Consider the following 14,785-nt stretch of genomic DNA (forward strand, 5'->3'; position numbering starts at 1 on the left):
ATTCACAACTTTCACAGGCTGAGAAGAGTGTTCATGTACCCGAAAGTTGAGCTAATGTGAGACGGATTAATTTTTTTGTGTGGTATTGATCCTGCTGATGCAAGTATCAATACACAAAAACAAGACTTAGCACTCCATCTATACTCACAAAGGGCCTTTTTCCTAAACAAGATTTACTAGAAAGCAGTCTCAATGAAGTGCTGACATGAGTTTTCACTATCCAGAGTAACCGTGACGTTGTTTATCTGCAGAGACAAACTGCTGTCGAGTTTTTTTCTAATGTCATTTTTATCCTTGACCACAAAATTCAATTCGCGTCAGTTTTGGCAGGGATGTGAGTGAACCTCAGTCTCGGAATGATTCCAGCGTGATCCCATCGAGTGCATCACAGCAGGCAGCGTATGCAGCTACATCTGCGGGTGGCTGGCGTCTGACATTCAGACGTTTTGTGGACAGCAAAAAAAAAATACAATTAACAATTCAGGGAGCTGTCAAATATGTTCCTACATTCTGTTGCACACATATGTAGCTGACCCGCTGACGCACACACACACACCAACAGTGCACAAACACACACATGGTTACAGGGCACGTGTTAGCTCATGTGCGATCTCTCACCACCTTGTTCCGCTTCTGACTGTATTTGCATAATCTGCATAATGATGCCGGCTTTAATTGCCCACGCCCAGGTAAGGGATCATGTGGTTAAGTGGGAGATCATAATTATGTAAATAATTGGCCTGACCACAGCAAGCTGCTGCTCTCTGCCACCCATCTGGAGAGAGAGAGCGAGAGAGGAGGGAGGAGGGACCTGACGGAGAGAGGACACACATGGAGGAAAGAGGCGAAGGAAGGGAAGGAAAAGGAAAAGGGAAAAGGGTGGAGGAAATAACATCTGGGAGGAGGGATGGCTGAGGGGATAAGTAAGAGGAGGAGAATTAGAAAGTAAGGATGAGAAGTAAAGAGCAAAGTGGATGAAAGAAGAAACACGTGATTGTCTTTATGTGTAATCTGTTAAGAGTTTACCCACAAGTTCCTGATCGCTCGTTTTAATGTAATGCTTGATTTAGTTTCCTCTTTTGTAGTTTGTTCCCATGAGAAAACGGCATCTTCAGCTCAAGAAAACCACAAACACACAAACACATTCATGCGCAGCAATTAGAAATGAAAACACGGGTTCACGCACATAAAAAATGCAGCTCAACTTAAAGGCTACGGCTGGTAATAGTCTATGTTTTTCTTGTATCAATAACATTTCCATCGTAAGAACTTTCCCCCAGGGGAGAGGAACCTTTGGACGAACTCCTCTGCAGGGACCAGGATCTACTTTAAGTTATGAGGACAGTATATCACCCCCCAAAAATGTCCCAGTGGACTGAACTTTCCAAAAGTACAGGAGCTTTGTGGGTGGGGCTTGCAGTGGTTAACATTTCTCATTGGTCAAATACAGGAGGAGTTTTATTTGAGCCATATTTTTAAAATTCTTGAGCTGCAAATCAGGTTTTTTTTGTTTTGTGCTTCAAAATATCAACATGGGGCCTCAAACATGACAAATGACAATGTCCAATTTGTCGCATGTAAAAACAGCCATCACTTTTTCATGCTTCAGTTTTTATTTTTTGCCTAATCTTCGTGGTAGTCCCTCTGTTACTTAATGAACACGAGCACTGTAACACCATCCTGCTGCTGTAAACTCACTCACCAGAGCATGAAATGTGTAATAATCTGCAGTCTAAAATAGACCAAGCAAATACACAATTAACTCGTGTTTAAGCAACACTCGCTAAAAGCTACAGTGGCCAGCTGTGTGAGGAAATGACTTTATCCTTAGAAAAAAATATAGAAGCCATTTTTTCTTTTTTCAGATGTACATGGTCTTGGAGCTGAGGGGCTGCAGACAGGCTGGAGGAGGCATAAAGTAATAATAATGTTGGTTTTGTTGAGAATAAGGAACTCACTTAATAAAGCCAGCCTCATCCAAAGGGCAGTGGTGGCCTAAAGCTTAGAGGAGCAGAGGGTCCCCAGTATGATTCCAGGACTCCTGGACTCATTACCTCCGCTGAGGTGCCCATGAGCAATTCTCTTAAGGTGCCGACACATCAAACTGACACCAAAGAACACGCTCCTACAAGGGCCCACTATTGTGTCGCCTCACGTCTCCTGTGTCTCGGCCAAAATGCTGCACTTGAACACACCACAAAGACTATAGATGATTGTCAACAAGCCTGTATGGTCTGCACCTGCATGACAGGTATTACCGCTCTTGAGGTGATATTTGCATGAGAGAATGTTAAACTGACACTTACTTTCCAACCCTTAAACTTCTCCATTAACCTCAGTCATAACCTTTAATCTCATCCCTCAAGTCTTAATGTCCCCTTAAAGACATCAGGTCCCGTGAAATGTCTTTATTTTGGAAGATTATAGCGGCACACAAACACACACAGGCACACACACACGCACACACACACGCACGCACGCACGCACGCACGCACGCCTGCCACTGTATCCGCTGCACAGATGGTAAAGGCAGCAGCCCCTTCACACAAACAAAGGGAAGGTAATTCTCTCTGCAGGACGTGAACAGAGCTGGAGCTGGAAAAGAGCAGCACACATCAACACTCCCCTCCCTGTTTCCTCGTCTCAGCCCCAGGCCAACAAACATCACAGGAGTAAACTGACAGTGTGTGAGCGTGTCTTGTGTGTATATATGTGTGTGTGTGCGTGTGTTTGTGTGCGCGCACGCTGTTGAAATAGGCTTGAGGAAGAGAGACAGGAAAAATAAGAGAAGAAGGGAGAGAGGGAGAAAATGAGAGAGAGAGAGATAAAATGAAAAAAGAGAGGGAGAGTGTAGAGAGGGAGGAGGTAATAAACAGGATTAGTGCTTATCTTTACAGCACTGCATGTGTGCATGTGCATGTGTGTGTCTCTGTGTGTGCGTGTGTGTGTGCGTGTGTGTGTACGCGTATGAGGGTGTGTGTGTGTTTTGCCTGAGGACAGAGTGACTGACTCCAGCATTACCTTTGCCAATGTGTCTTCATCCCCAGGTATCTCTTCTCTCTGGACTCCCTCTGCTTTGTGTGTGCTGGTACACATTGTACTCTATATATGTGTGTATGTATATAAATATATATATGTATGAATGTATGTGTGCGTGCGTGTGTGTGTGGGGGGGCATACACGTGCCTATATTAAAACAACAGTTACTCTTGCTACAGTTTGAGGGTGTGGGATTCTGTGTGCGTGCAGAGGTGAAAGTAAATATGTGCACTGTACTGTTTGGTGTTACACTAGTGATTCTGTGTGTGTGCCTGAGGATAAAGAGTGTCCTCACCTCCTTGCCGTCTCTGTGGTTTGTCCTCACTGTCTGAATCCCCAATAAATCTGGCCACAGTGTGTGTGTGTGTGTGCGTGTGCGTGCTCTGAAGGTGGGTTTAGGTGCCATTATAATGCTTGTCCTGCTACGTAGCGCCATTGTATGTGACAGTGCTTCTGTTTGTAATCTCCTACCTGACCAGAGCTAACAGGCTGCTACAGCGTCTCACTTTCACTGGATGGGGAAGGAGGAATACATTTAAATAATCAGGGGTTTGGGTTCATGGCTGATATTATGCCTGGCTGCTTTTGTAAATGAGCATCTGTGTGTGTGCGTTTGTGTTGGTGTGTGTTAGTGTGTGTGTGTGTGTGTTCATGTATGAGCGAGTGCATCTGTTTTTTAAAGACATCTGTGGACGTCTTGGTGGATCGTTCTTGCAGCGCTATACTCTTCTTCGGCGGAGATGAATAGACAGAGAACAAGAAAGCAGCAGAGGAGACGGAGGCAAACATGTGCTTGCGCGTGTGTGTTTGTGAGCGGCTGCGCTTGCATATAAATGTGTGTATGCTTGCGTGTGTGATGGATAGAGGGCTTTATGAGAGAGGAATAGGCTAATGACCAGGTCTCCAGAGGCAATAAGATTCCTGGAGCTATTACTGCCGGAGTTCATAATGGCCTCTGTGCTTGGCCTCTTTTACACGCTGCTTAATGGGGGGATCCTACAGTCCACCGCCAAGTATAACCCACCCGGAGAATACACACCGCTGTGCGCTTTGACCCCGACACTGCACACAAACACACACACACAGAGCAGCACATGTTCGATCGGGTTTATCTTCCCTTTCATGCACCTGCACTTGTACACACACACAAGCTCGTGTGTACATTTTACAGTTTATCTTCTTCTCTCACACACGCATACGCGTGCACGCACACACACTATGCAACCTGTATAGGTCACAAAGGATGGAGGTGAGACACCCACCTCAGAGAAAACTGAGAGTGTCTGCCTGCAGTGCACAGCCGAACCATAAATCATGTCAGGCTACACTAGTCTCAGCAGACACACACACTCACACACACACACACAAAGACACACAATTCTCGTTCACTCCCCCCCCCCTTTTCTCTTGTGTGGGTTTGAGTACAAGAGAGAGGGATTTGGGGATTATAGGGGAGCCTCACTTTTTTCTTTTCTTTTTCGTTGCTTCCTTCAGTACTTGTATCCATCGAGAGAAAAGTGGGGAAGTAGGGGGCCGCTAATCTGCGTGCATGTGCATGTCAGTGCGAATATGTGTGCATGTCTATTAACGGTGTATGCGTGCCAGCTTGTGTTTGCATGCTTGTGTGTATGTGTGTGTGTGTGTGTCGTTCAGCACTGAATGGATCTCAGGGAAAGATATGAAGGAGACAGTCTATTCATTGAGGAAAACATCAAGGCTGTTTGGTGTTACTGTGTGTCTGGCATCTTAGAAATGCAAGAGGAAGAGAGGAAGGAAGGGAGGGGGGGTAAAAAGTGAGAGGGGGGGAGGAGGATGGACAAGGTAGAAATCTGCACTCGGAAGCGCAAATCGATGCAAAACAGCTGTTAAATAGCTGCAAAGTGGAGCAGCTGCTTGGGAGACGAGGATGGAGGGATGGGGGAGATGAAGGGATGAACGATCAAGAAAGAGAGAGACAGACACAGAGGCCCACGGGACACGTTGAAATATTAGACTAAATGAAGCAGGCTGAGCGAGCCTATGATGACACGTGAATGTTAATGAATCTATGTTCATAAACGTGATGCTTCATACAGTATTTTCATTTCTTAAAAATCAGTGAGGTCATCATGAGTATTTCACCTAATATAACACATAGTACGTGTATTAAATGTGAGATAATTTAGGCACTATGAGAAATCTTTTGAGTGATCTGATGTTGTAAACAGGAATTGAATTAATACAAAGAATAACACCTGAAAGCAGACAATAAAATGTGAATTTTCTCTCACAGTTTTAGCATTAAAGCTGCACTTATCACCCGTCACTGAGTATAAGTGTGTTTTGGCTCATTGTTTTGGTTTTACAGTCGGCAGATTCACTGTTCTGCTCTCACAGCTCTCATCAGTATCATTTCGAGCTGCAGTTAGCTTCTGCGTTAAGTGACGCTACCAGTGTACGCTACCTGTGACGAGGCTAGCAGCTAGCTTTGGTGAGCAAAATGCAGCTTTAAAGGGCCAGAGTGTAGAATTTAGGAGGATCTGTTGGCTAATTATGTTTTTCATTTGTGTATAATCACCTGAAACTAAGATTGTGTTGCTGTGTTTTCGTAACCTTAGAACAGACGGGGCCAGTCCTCTTTCATCGATTCCGCCATGTTGCACCGCTATGTTGCTACAGTAGCCCAGAGCGGACAAACCAAACACTGGCTCTACAAAAAAACCTTTGTCTTTTACATTTGTTGAGTTTTTTTCAGCAGCTACTCTTGAGGAGGGTGAGGGGTATTTCGTTGATTGCAATCCTCATTGCTAGATGCTACTAAATCCAACACACTGGAGCTTGAAGTGTAAAAGCTCTGATGAATTCACAACACGCTACCTGTTGAAGAAGGTGATGAGGAAGTGTGAATGAAACTTCTCATCAGCCTGCCAGAAACACGATTCATAAATAATGTTACTGTTGCTGAATTAAACCAAATACCAGTAACAATTTACAATAAGGAGCAAAAGATGAGAAACTAGCCGCTAGCTAATCATTAGTTAATGAGTAACTCCTAATCCAGTATCAAAGAGTAGGTAATGATGAGTTTGAACTGTTAATTAAGAAATGTGTTATTATGTTTTTCCCTGCTTATTCCTAATGAAGGGTTATATAGTAGATAAAATTTCCAATATTAATGAATAATTAAGTAATTAATGACTTGTCTTCATGAGCTGTTCATGATTAACTCTGAACCAGCTGGTGAACAGCACAAAACTAGCAACAACTCATTAAATACTAATTACTTAATCATTAGTTAGTCTTTCCGTGCACTGCAAGTAGTAATAAATAATGCTGTGTAGTTACTTAGTAGTCCCTCATTTGTTCATCGTTATCTTGTGATTACTTAACGTTTTTGTGCCCCTTCAAGTGGTGCATCATAATTAATAAATCCCTAATTAGTTCCTCGCTTGTTACTTAATAACTTTATTAATTAATAGGCAACTCAATTAGCCACTGTGTGAAATTAGTTTTAGGATTTACTCATCATTTTATGGTTAACTAGCAGTTAATTACTCATTCGTTCCTAATTCGTCCCCTTGAAACTACTCAAATGATGTGTTCAGTACTGTAAAGTGTTGTGTCAGCACCCTAACAGCAGCAGCAGATCAATACTAATCCTCATTATTGTTATTATTATTACTAGGATCAGTTAAGTGAGCGTGTTAGGACTGCTCTGTACCCGTGTGCAGTCAGTGGAGCAGCAGGAGGAGCTGACTTGAACAGATCTGATTGTCTCCAGTGGACAGTAAACATGTCCAGGCTGTGAGGTATCAGCAGTCTGCGGGGCCACATCTTCCTTCTCTCCATCCCTCCAGCTCTCCAGGGAGCGTCAGTGGAGCAGGTGCTCGCCCTCCTCCCTCCTCCTCCCTCCTCCTCGATATCCCTCCTCCTCCTCCTCCTCCTCCTCCTCCACCATCATACCCCGCCTCCCTCTCTCTCTCTCTGTGTGTGTCTCTGTGTGTCTCTCTCCCTGAGGACAGTTAACGTGTTGTCCTTCTTGGTAGTATCGTGGAGCTCACACAGGGTTTTCTGAGCTGCTGTAATTTATCTACTAAGGATGCGCAAAAACCGAGGATAGTCTGTTTCTTTGGTGAGGCGGTAGGTAAGTTCTCCGCTCTCTCTCTCTCTCTCTCTTTTGTTTAGAGTACAAAACGTCTATTTGCTTCTGTTGTTGTTGCCCGGAGTGAATAAACCTCCCGACATTTATGCGCATTTTTAAAGTCAACACGGGGTTGAATTGTTAAATTATCACTGTATTTTCCGCTTGGATGTCGTCTTCGGCGCAGACTGATGACTTTACTAATGACCTTATGGCTTGTTCTTTTAAATATTGACCTTATCTTATTTCTTAATCCTACCTTGTGTGTATTGTCTGTGACTTTACCTTTACTTTGTTCGATTTTTTTGTTTCACACCGGGGCCAGTTTCGCTTTGATGCGAGCGGGCGGTTGAATCCTTTATCCTTTTTTTGTTTTTTCGTCTTCTTTAGTGACGGAAGTGAAATTCTAGTTTCACTCGGGGCTATTTTTAGATGAACTGCGGTAGACTATAGCACTCAAAGTGGGCAGTGTGTGATTGAATCAGTCGGCAATATGTATTCAGAGAAACTGGTTCAGCTTGACGGACAGTGTGAAGGAGACAGCGGGGAGGAAGCAGCTTCCGGTTACCACGTTCAAAATAAAGCGTCACTTGAACGCATTTGAGCCAAATATAGCATTTATAGGATGCGTAAATCACGAACAAACACAAACACGTATTTATTTTATTGTATTTGCGTTGTAAACCCCCATTTCGGGAACACTAACCGCTCTTATTTTGAAAGTCAGAGCCCCTCGCTTCCTGTTTCCTGCAGTTAACCGTGTCCGTCTTGACGCAGCCGCAGAAGGTGCAGCTCGTGGTTCCCCAGTTATGTTATCTTTCTTGACAAACTCGTCGGTGATCAAACACCTGGCCCTGTTTGCTCCGAGCAAACTTAACGGACGGGAAGACACACCTGAAACACCGCCGCGTGTACCTGCGTGCGCGTGCGTGCGTGCGTGCGTGTGTGTGTCACCCATCATCTTCCTCCTTGTCGTGGTTTGTCTTGTCACTCAGCAGCACCCAGGGGAGTTAGAGGAGTCGCTCCTTAATCCGGGACCTTTAACAGCGACTGTATTGTTTGGCTGAGATAGATGCCGCCGGGCGCATTAGCAGCAGTCAAGCGGATCACGTCGCTTTTGTGTGTGTACACAGCCCGCAGGTGGAGTTCAACACACACACACACACACACACACGCACGCACACGCGCTCACACACACGGTCCATGCGCCATGTGCTGCTCCTGACCTGCCGTAGACCAGCTGCTCAGCAGGGGTTACTGAGTAAACCTCCAATCTCTTTAATTACCTCCTTCTCATATAGATAGGCTACTATAAACCCCCTACACACCCCACGGCTTCAGATTAACCCCGGGGCTCCTATTTCTTTATTGAATTAGTAATTATCAAAACTACGCCTTTATCATGCTGTATTTATTGGTTAATTAATTGTTAAATGATGAGAAAAAAATACTTCATGGCACTTTTCCACATGCAGTCTTCCAGTCTTAAGAGATGAAACGGTGGATGAATTGATCTGCATGAAAAAGGAAGGCACGACTTAGATTATTAACTGAGAATTTTGGGGATTTCAGCCTCTCAAATATGAGGATTTGCTGCTTTTTAGTGTTTTATATCACTGTAAATGTGATCGATCAGGCCCTGGATGGTCGACAGAGTTTGAGTTATAATCTGAGCTTTTTTGGGGTCTCTTAGATAACTAATATTATGGGTGGAGATAAACAAATACTACACTAAAGAGAGCACTTTCTATGAGACAGACTTCCTATGTGTATCCTTAGAATAAATCAAGATTTGACAGCTTATACAGAAGCTTAAGTCTCTCTGACTTGGTCGGCCAAAACAAGACAGCTGAACGTGTCGCCTTGTGACATTGGAAACTTTGAGTAATCAATTATTTTCTGTTGCTCTATTTTCTGATGTTTAGTCGATTAATTGAAGCCCAATAATCAAGAGAATTATAACTTGTTGTCAGTTCTGAAGCTTTATATCTTCATGATCTAAAGTGTTGCCAATTAAAGTAAAAATAAGGGTATAAATCAACATTGTGCCCTAGACTGCAGTATTGTTTTACTTAAATAGTCCTTTTCCGTCCTGGAAGTTACAGTGTGTGTCTGTAAATGTACTCCTGGATCCCTCAAATGTGTAAACTTGAGTAGAACTTGCACTGCACACTCTTCATTGTTTACATGCCGGAAAAAAGTCTCATGTGTCAGTCATAAGGAGCATCATAAGACACGCACCTCACAGCCAAAAGACAGGTATACGCACTGACGCAGGAATAAATCAACTACCCTCCCACTGCTCCGGTCGAATCTATACAGTGATAATAAACAAGGAAACTAATCCATAAAAGCTGCGGGCCAACCCTCTGGCTCAATCCTCTCCTGGTCTCTTCCTCTTTCATCATTGTTTACGACAGCGATAGTTGTTCTGCTGGTCGTCTCTCACAGCTCGCACCTCAGTTACACTCTGCACTTTACACTTAGCCAGCAGCAGCCTGTCAGGCCAGTCTCTCCGTGCATCTGCTAGTCTGCATTGTCTTCATACACCTTTGTGCAGCCAGAGTGTGTCTGCGTGTGTTCTCCCCCCCCCCTCCGTGTTTGTTCAGATGGTTGAGGTCTAGCCACCGTGGTGTCGGCACCTGGTGAGCAGAGCCGTCCTCAGGCCAGAGGAGGAGGGGGAGGAGGAGGGGGAGGAGGAGGAACTGTGGTTGTCAACAGTCTTACATGACCCTCTGTATACTCTGTATACACTCCAACCGCCAACGTTGATCACACACACACTCGCGCACACACACACACACACAAACTCCTTGCGGGCAAGAGTCAGACGCAGCGAGGCGCCGAGGCAAACCGAGACAGAGCAAGATTGGTTTGCCTCAGATTGTTTTATCTTTTTGCATCATCTCCGTATCAGAGAGGCAAGACCGAGCCACACGCCTGCAGAAGAGATCGATGACACAGAGCGGGGAAAAAACAGAACTGTAGCCGGCGTGATGGGGGAGGCTGTCGAGTGAGTGGTTGGAGGCCGGGGGAAGAGATAGCGAGGAGGAAATGACAAGGCAAAGAAACGATAACGCGGCCTGATAAGAGAAAAAAGAGTGTCAGGGTCCCAAAACGGCTGCTATTTATATCTTCTTTCTGTATCTGACAGACAGTGACAAGATACTCGTAGACAAGTACGCTGATTAGAGAAACGGAGAAGGGGTCACAGAAAGAGGAAGAGCGCCCTGCAGCCAGGAGGCCCGAGTTCAAGGGAGGGGAGAGCAGAAGAAGAAGAAGAAGAAGAAGAGCTTTCCCAGTGCAGCCGTCCCATCTTTGCTGACAGTCCACATTCTGCTCTAAGCTGTGGCGGCGATAATTTATAGACCTTTCACTAACATCTCGACTCTTGTTATGATTGCACAGTAAACATGGCTCAGCTCTGGCAGACACACTGTTTAATATGAACCAGAGTAATGACTGCTACACTTCCTTCATTGTTCCTTTTTTCCTGCTGCGTGCTCCTAATTCTCTCATCCAGCGTGTCTTTGGATGTTGCTTCCTGTTTTTTTCACGTTTCTTTTTTTTTTTTTCTGTCTTCGCTGGAGGTGTTGGTTATTACAGTATGTGGTTTTTCTGCTCCATTTATCTCAGAACCATAAATGCGTGCTGGCTGTTTGGTCCCCAGGGGTCACATGCATACGTTTTTGTGATGCACGCTGCCCAAATCCTGAGTCAGCTGATTGTGTGTGTGTGTGTGTGTGTGTGTGTGCCTCTCTTTGCATGTAAGCGTGTTTTGGTTGATGTCATTGTTTCTGTTTTTATGCCACTTTTTTCCCTGACGTTTATGGTCGTTTGCGTGCCCGCTCCTGCGTTCGTGAGTGTGTGAGATGTTGCAGTGGGAGAGCGTGTTCGTTGTTTATGGATTGTAAGGAAGTGTTAAGTGTTTCTGTGCGAGCTGCAGAGTGACTGGAGCTAGTAAAGCCATTTAGCAGCCCCTGGAGTAACCCTGGAGACTGCTGTGTTGACGCCACTCTGACTGCTATTACAGACAAGTTTAAGAGGCTGTAAAACATTTGGCTACTTTTCCTCTCCCTCTTTTTCTGCCCCTCTCTCTCTCTCTCTCTCTCTCTCTCGCTGTGTGTGTGTGTGTGTGTGTGTGTGTGTGTGTGTTTGCGTGCTTGTCGGAGGAATTTGAAAAAGTCTGCCAGCTATTGTAGCAGCAACGGTAGCTGCTGTTACGATTATTATCAGCTGTAGGAGCACAAATAATAATGTCTTAAAACTAAAATGGAGCACATTCAGTTTGTGTTAAGAGAATGAGTGCGTGTGCGTGTGCTCAATAATTATTGGGCTAATGTTGGGTAACTGTTCGTAAAGACAAATGAGCAAAGTCAATTTAATGTCTAAGTGTTAACCTAGAAGCCGTCAAGAACACACACACCCAGACATGCCAGTGTGATGAGGGTTAATGAGTAGGTAGTGTGTAACAACCTCTTCTTCCATCCTAATGACCCATCTCTACACACACACACACAAACACACACACGCAGACATTGTGCTTTTTAATGAGCTGACGGGGCAGAGCAGGTCCCCCCTGCCTTCCTCACAGTCCCCCTGTGTAGTGAGTGTTTGCCTGTTTGTGTGTATGTTAGAGAGAGAGAGACACACACACACAGATAGAGAGAGAGAGAGAGACACAGATAGGGAGAGAGAGAGAGAAACACCAAAAAGGTGTCAAAGACACAGGCCCTAACATGTACTATATCACTTACATCATGCTGATCAGAGTGCGATTGTGTATGTTTGTGCGTGGGTGGATGAGTCACACTTAGGGTGGTTATGTTGGTAGTGCGTAGCGGGTGTTTGACTACTTTTAGCCACGACAGTCGGTGTCAGCGGGTCAGCCCTTCCAACTCTTTTCACTCCTGAGTGAAGTGGACTGACCTCGGTGATCCCCTGACTTTCCATTTAGCGCCACAAGCAGTTCCAATTTTACACGTCAGTATTATTGAACATTTGGGAAATGCGTAATTTCAACAGTACAATCCTGGCACCATATTTGCTTTTGTCTCCTGGTGTCAAAATGAGCACGAATGAAATAATCATGATTGAAACATACAATTAAAGTTAACATAGGTTTATGATAAAGGCTTTGAGAGCGTGGAAACTGTTGGTTAACTTGCCTTGAAAGTGCTGGAGTGGTGCTTGAATTCCCCTCTTAAAAAGCTGTACAAACAGACACCTGACAGGAACTGTACCTGTGACAGTTTACCTTGGAAACTAGTTTGTTTTACTTTGAGATTATGCTGACGGGTTAGTTAGCCACATGCTTGCATTAGCACGCTAACAAGTTAAATGTTGCATACAAAGCATTTGTTAACACGAGGGCGTCTACAGTCAGCTCCGAGCACAGCTGAGGCCGACCCACAAGATTTCAGATTTTATGTAAAATTCAACATTTCACCTTGTTTTATTTATCGAAGTGTCAAAGCCGTCCTGTTTAATCACCCCAAGCAGCCAATGTAACAGCTGTGCACAGTCATCAGCTGTAGCTGTTAGCTCGCTTAGAAACTTACACCCTGACCTTGTGCGAGTGAAGTGCGGCCGCGTGTTTGTTCGACAGCTCAGACTGATCTCAGAACCTACAGGAACTCTGCGAACAACAGCTCGTTCTGTTATTTTTCTCCGGCCCTCTCACTTTTGATTTGTTTGCTCATGAAGGGAAGTCGTTCAGCCTCAAGATGAGCACGGACTGTTCTCAACTTATTTGTTGACAAGCACTGCTTTGGTGCGAAATGTTCTCATTTTTGTAGTAACGTCAATATGTTTGTATATTTCCCACAATGTGTGTATGTTAGCTTGTTTGTAACATGATAACTGTAATTATGTTAGCATGCTAACACAAGCAGAATACAAGGGTGACTGCCACAACATAGATGCTCCTGTACGCCGCCTTTGTTTATGTTTTGCATGATGCCTCCCCAGTGTGTGATTTTGGATTGCATGCTGCCGTCTAGTCTTATGTTTTACATACACCTCAGGAAGCGCCTTCCAAACAATGACAGTGTCATAACATGGCAGTCACAAAATCATTTACCATCCTGACTTATGGCTTTAGATGTCATCCTCGTTGTCCAGCCAATTTGCAGACATCTCCTCTGAGTTAGCTGCTAACTGCTCTTAGCTGCTTTTCAAATTCCCTGCTTGTTGGTCGCACACGTAACACGCCGTCAAAAGAGACGGAGAAGCCGACCCTTACGTTTCTTATAATGGCCACCGTTCAGAGGACAAAAAACAACATGGCACCGGCATCATTTTCTGCCCCAATCATGACATGATTAGCCCCTCTTTCAACCTCCTTGAACAGTTTTTCTTGTGCGCTTTGAGCACTGGAGCCGTTTATTCAGCCATTACTTTAAAAAAAGATGTCTTAATTTGTATTTAGGGCTGATGTGTGTGATTTACCCCGCAGCCCCCTGCTGTCCAGGGCAGTAGGAGGTCAGGGGTGAAGGGTGAAAGGTCACTGTCGGAAGCCTCCCCTCCCCCACGTCAGCCGCGTCCCTATAGCAGACAGAGCTGACTAGCGGAGAGACAAAGTGATGGATGGAGGGTTAACACACACACACACACACACACACACAGCTCAAACCACACACCCACCCTCCCAGTCATCACCATAAACCCCCCTCCTCCTCCTTCTACTACCCTCCTCCTCCTCCTCCTCCTCCTCTACCCCCCCCCCCCCCCCAACCACCATCACCACCACCTTCCACCCTCCCGGGAGCGCGAGCCAAAAGGAGGAGGGATGAAGAATGAGGAGAGAAAAGAAAACGACAGAGAGCGCAGTTTAAAAGCGAGAGAGAGGGACAGCTAAGGAGAGAAAATGGAAAGATAAAAAGAGTGACAGAGACGGGAGAAGAAGAGACGAAGAGGAGTAGGAGGAGGAGGAGGAGGAGGTGGGATGGAAGGGGTGATAGATGGGGTGGGAGGGAGAAGGGGGGCGATGGATGGAGAGGAGGAGGAGGAGGAGGTGGAGGTGGAGGAGGGGGGGAGTGGATAGAAAAGAGGTCACGTGACCACGTAGCAGCTGCAAGGCTGAGAGGGAGAGAGAGAGAGAGAGAAAGAGTCTCACAGAGGAGCAGAAAGACGGAGCAGGAGGAGAACAGTGAGCGGGAGGGTGAGTGTGTCTGTTTGCATGTTTGAATTATGTGCACACGCATATGTTAGGATGTATTCTGTGAATGACACCGATAGATATCAGAGGGGGAAATAGCCCGCGAGGAAAGATTGCAGGAAAGAAGGAAGGAAAGAAAGCAAAGAAACAGAGGAGATTATGTGTGTTGGCTTTTGTTAAATAAGCACCAGTACGCTGAGATAAACGAGAGAGAGAGAGGGAGAGAGGGAGAGAGAGAGAGACGGGAAGGAAACAGAGAATGAGTACAGAGGAGGGAGGAGGAGGAGGAGGAGGAGGAGGAGAAAGAGTCGATAGAAACTGTCTTATCATCTCTCCCTTGACTGCTGGGCTCAGCAGAGACAGAGATATAGACACACACACACACACACACAGACACACACACACATTCTCACACACACACACACACACACACGCACACAGCCTGTCAGGATCTGAGCTTTTTACTC

The 14,785-nt window shown here is 45.3% G+C and overlaps 1 protein-coding gene across 7 annotated transcripts in view; it reads left to right on the forward strand.

The window, feature by feature from the left end:
* Positions 1-14,785, forward strand: part of LOC115586827 (genetic suppressor element 1-like) — a 41,067-nt gene that overhangs the window by 8,675 nt on the left and 17,607 nt on the right. The window contains exon 1 of one of the 7 annotated variants that reach the window (XM_030426219.1): positions 6,994-7,162. The exons of 3 other annotated variants lie outside the window; for them this stretch is intronic. The gene's annotated coding sequence lies outside the window, so the exon portion shown is untranslated. Of the gene's footprint in view, positions 1-6,993; positions 7,163-8,034; positions 8,300-14,162; positions 14,322-14,785 lie in introns of those variants that run through there. 3 more of the 7 variants (XM_030426222.1, XM_030426223.1, XM_030426221.1) reach the window with 3 other exon arrangements.

Source organism: Sparus aurata, chromosome 8, assembly GCF_900880675.1.
Source record: "Sparus aurata chromosome 8, fSpaAur1.1, whole genome shotgun sequence".
NCBI classification, from domain to species: domain Eukaryota; kingdom Metazoa; phylum Chordata; class Actinopteri; order Spariformes; family Sparidae; genus Sparus; species Sparus aurata.